Source organism: Benincasa hispida, chromosome 9, assembly GCF_027475165.1.
Source record: "Benincasa hispida cultivar pf3 chromosome 9, pf3_genome.v1.1, whole genome shotgun sequence".
Taxonomy (NCBI): Eukaryota; Viridiplantae; Streptophyta; class Magnoliopsida; order Cucurbitales; family Cucurbitaceae; genus Benincasa; species Benincasa hispida.
In genome coordinates, this window is record NC_143486.1 from 81,039,507 (window position 1) to 81,044,688 (window position 5,182).

A 5,182-nucleotide genomic window follows, 5' to 3' on the forward strand; every position below is an offset into this window, starting at 1 on the left:
CAGATTTTGACGTAATTCATCCGCGCACTTCGCGATGTTTTTCTACTGGTATAAATGAGTTCAGTTCTTTAGCGAAACGAGATTCATACAGAGAGACATCATTTTTGTTTAGAAAATCCATCATTCTCTAGAGAGAAAAACTTAGAAGAAGAAAAACCCATATTTTTAGAGAGAGATTTCGATTTCCAAGAGCGATTCTTGTAATTTTCTATGAGATTGAGTCGATTTATATTCAGACTTATATCAATATGCAACTATCAATGGATTGCTTAAAGAATTCCATCCTCCATGAGTAGGTGAATCTTTTTCTTAGGAAACTATGTAATTAGGCATTTTCTTGATGCTTTTCTTGAATTTTCTTTCATTTAGTTACTTTCTTTTGAATGTTCTTGCTAAGATTTAGAATAAAATTGATTAAGATTGAATTGACGACCCAAGATTAATCAATTTTTCTATGCAAAAATTATATAGTTCTATAACAAAATTGTAATTGTAGTTGCAAGAATTGGTAGTCTTGATAGAAAATGTGGACTTCTTTTCCTCTTCTCTTTAAAGAATCTATTACTCAGAACATTCATGTAACCAATCTTGAATTTTCAGTCTTTTGATTTCAAGATAGGAATAGTTAAGAAAACCCATGAGTTTAATGCAATTTAAGGATTAATTGTGAAATGTTTTTAGGAAGCAATTAAGAACTAGATTAAGGTTAATTGTGAAATTAGATAATTAGGCCATTAGGAATTTATTCTTGATGAACTATTGAATAATCTAATTGCATGATTTCTTATTAAGTCAATGATAGAATTGTGTAGTTATATAAAAATCCCCAAATTCATTTTCATTGAATTTTATCTCACAATCTCGTCCTTATTTCTCTCATCAATAAATGTCCTATATCAATTCTTGTCTTTTGCTTAGGTAGTTTCTTTTAGTTTTTTTTTAGAACAAAGAAATTCCCCCATTTAATCTTTTGCATTTAGGAATTCAAATAGTCTATTTTTAGGCTAATTAATTGCGGTTCTCTTGGGATCGATCTCTTACTTTCACTATTACTACAAGTTAGTTCTAGTTGTAGTTAGAATTTTATAAATTTTATTTGTTTTGGGTAGATAGATTTAACGAATCTACTTTATGTTGAACACCCGATCTCGAGGAATGAGTGAATTCTTTCTTGTGTAGTTGTGTTCCTAGCTCTTCAATCAGACGAATCCCCAAAATGGTAGGCTTACTGAGTCGAAAATCTGACCACTCTCACCCATACAAATCAAAGAACCGCCCTCATAGGCAAGAGCTCACAACTCACTCAGGATTTAGGTCATGTTACCTATGGTCATCTTGGTGAAATGTAAATCTCTATTATGAACGGTGTTATATAATAAGACTAAACATTTTGTGGTTCGGTCTTATACAAGCTCCTTTGTATAGAATATCCCCACTCACATGTCTATACATGAATGATCAAGATCAGATTATTTGTAGCACTTTATAACAATTGTAACACCTACAAAACGAGCTATACTCGTAGTGTCACCAGGATAAGGTACCCAACCTTATCCATCTACTACAGACCATTTAAGTTAGCACTTAAACATGATACACCTGTTAGTTTTTTGGTTTATGGTTAATGCAACTAAAATATGAATAAAATATCATATATCTTATTAAATAAACAATGAGTTTGAATGAAATATCATATATTTTATTAAAAAATAATGAGTTTGTTCAATACATTTACAAGCTATAGGACCCTAGAGATTTAGGGCATCAACCCCAACAAAGCCTTCCTCCTCAAACTCTCCCTTGGCCAATGTAAGGCTTGCTTCCAAGCATCTTGGTAAGTTTCCACAAGTCACTCCACTTTGGAGAATCCTTATGGAGAGATTTCAGGGATTACATTTTCCCTCCTCAAGTATTATTTTGTGCATGCAATAGGATAGACTGATACCCTTGATGTCAGCGAGGGTCCATCCTATTGCCTTATTATATTTCTTCAAAACTTTTAACAAAGCAACTTCTTTCTCATTTGGAAGTGTAGCTGAGATAATGACTGGTAAGGTGTCATCTTGACCAAGGAACGCGTATTTTAAGTGGGTAGGCAAAGCTTTTAATTCCAAAACTGGTGATTGTTCAAGCGAAGGCTTGATTTTGCCTTCTCGATCTTAATAATTTAGTGGTTCAAAATTCTTTTGTATCTCTCTCACCGCATAGCAAGATTCAATTGTTGCAGTCGCCTCATCTTCCAATTCAATCTCTTTATCAATTTCAAGTTCAAGCCTGCAAGGCCATTCTTCATCCAACTCAATTTCCCTGCATGCGTCGACCTCATCAAGGAAGCTCGTCGCTTTCAGGATGTTAAATTTCAACTTTTGGTTGTTGACTTGCATCGTAATTTCTCCTTTGTGCATGTCAATTTGGGTTCTTCCCATAGATAGGAAGAATCTTCTCAAAATGATGAGCATGCCTTTGTCTGCTTCGTAATCTAATATGATGAAATCTGTTGGCAGAATGAGTTCGTCTACTTTGACAAGCACATCTTTGAGCTTCCCTTCTGAATGCACTAAAGAGCGATCCACTAATTGTAGTGTAACTGTGGTAGACATGATCTCTCGAATTCCAATTGTTTGAAAATTGACAAGGGCATAAGATCAATACTTGCTCCTAGATCACATAAGGCATGCTCTATGTAAATTCCGCCAATGGAGTAGGGAATTGTGAAAGGCCCTAGATTCCGCATCTTCGGGAGTAATGGCATTGTAGTCTTGCATCAACGCCACTGTCTCATAATTTTCTATTGTCCTCTTTTTGGATATAATATCCTTCATGAATTTGGCATACATTAGCATTTTCTCTAACGCCTCTATGAGTGGAATGCTAATGTGCAGTTGCTTTAACACTCCTAGAAAGCGTTGAAATTGGCATTCATTGTTTTTCTTTCTCAATTTCTATGGGAAAGGAGGCAATTGTACCTCATTTGATGCCTTTGATGTAGAAGTTGTTGTAGATGCATCTCTGTGTTCCTTTTAAACTTTGTGCGATGGTTGAATATCAATGTTTTCATCAGAAGAATATTTTTATGCCTCTTCAGTAGTTTTGTTTGGTTTTTCCTTCAAATCCTTTGTCGTGATGCGTCCAATTTTTAATGTCACTACTTGACATTATTCTTTTCCTGAACTCCCCACATTGGGAGGAACCTCGGTGGTACTTGGAAGTGAACCTTATGGTCTGTTCTTCAACTCTCCTACGATTTGTCCCATTTGGATCTCAAGATTGCAAATCAATGTTTCTTGGCATTGGAGAACCGCTTCATTCTTTTGTATATATTCCTTCAACAAATTTTCCAAAAGAGAGGTGGTTAATGGTCGAGATGAGCTTGCTTCTTGTTGATGCCCATTTTGTCTTTGATGGAAACCCAGGTGGTCCATCTCCAAGGGTGTTGTGAGGGTTGCTTGTGGTTGTTGATTTCTGATAAGCGCCCGCGATGCTTGTTGGATGCAAAGCTAGAGTTCCTTCTAGGATCCTTGCAAACATTCACAAAGAAAGCTACTTAGATCGAACTTAGAATCTATGATGGTCACTCTTAGATCCTAAGACAACTCACTCCAGAATTAATTTGATCAAAGACTAATCCAATGAATTGATTTAAATATCAAATCTAAAGCAAGATTTGAAAGAAAAAGACAACACCAAAGGGTTGAATAAGAACAAGCTTTTTACTATTGATAATCTGAGTTTTAAAGAACATTACAAGCCATTTTATAGGCCAAATGGTGTTGGATGCAAGAAACTCAAAAGTCATTCAAATACAATTAATTGCAAATTGTAGAAAATAACACCTAGAAACTTGAAACTTAATTGCATACTAAATTATAAGTCCAAATGCAAAACTAGGAATGTAGAAAGTCTTCAAATTGTCGTAAATATCTCCTCTAAAAGGTGGCAAAGTAGATATGCACGTTTGACAAGGTTTGACATCACATTTCCCCATGCAGTGCACACTTGACAACATTTTCTTCACAAGATCTGCACACTTTTTTTTTACCACCATGTCATCTTCTAAACTATAGGACTTTTCCCATGCCATCTTCATGTCATTCTCTTCTTGACTCATTGAACTAACATTATAAAAACCTTTGGTCTTAAAATTATTTATCGGTTCTTGTGAATTTGCTAGTTTTTGAAGATGTAGTGTGAATGCCTCTTGAATATTCTTTGCCTTGCTTCTTGTAATTGATCCTTTAGGTACATGCAATGGTTCAATGGTTGAAGTCATATCAATTTCCTCCCCATGAAAAGTTGGGGTGGTTTCGCCAACCGAGATTGTATGTGTTTGAAAAAGTATTTTTTTATGAAGTAGACGGATTGCAGGTTATGCAGGCATTCCTCAAATGAGTGAGGTTCTTTACACAAAATGCAGTTTTCATTAGTCATCTGAGTAACTATGTTCACTTGCCCATTTCTTATGCCGGATTTGGCCATGGTCATCGCCTAAAATAGGTTAGTCATTGCGTTCACCTACATTTGAAGCGAAGTGATGGCATCATTATTTTGTCTTCTTTTGTTGGACCTTGAAACATATTTTCTTTCCAATCTTCATGATTCTTCGAGATTCGATCGAGAATGTTTTTAGCTTCCATGTACATTTTGTCCAACAATTTGCTTGTTGTTGCGGCGTTTATGGCTATTTACGATGCTGAATTCAAACCATTATAGAAAATTTTCATCTGTAAGAAGTCGGGGATTCCGTTATGCAAGCAGTCTCTTATTAACCTCTTAAATCTTGCCCATGCATCACTAAGTGTTTCATTCTCTTTTTGCTAAAACTTTATAATTTCCCTTTTTCTCTTCGCATTTTTTCTTGGTGGGAAGTATTTTTTTCATAAACTTTTCTATTACTTGTTCCAACGATGTGATTTCACCCAGTTCAAGTGAGTATGCCCACTTTCTAGCGTCATCACATAAAGAAAATGGAAACGATGTGAGCCGAACTTCTTCTGGAGAGGTGTTGGGGAATACAGATGTATTGTAAATTTCAATGAAACTCCTTAAATGAGCATGCGGATCTTCGCCTTGCCTTCCCCCAAACTGACTAGTCGTCTGAATCATTTGAAGCATTATAGGCTTCATTTTAAACCTGGTTCCGTCTAAAGCTGGTACATTTATTTTTGGTGAGATATGATACAAG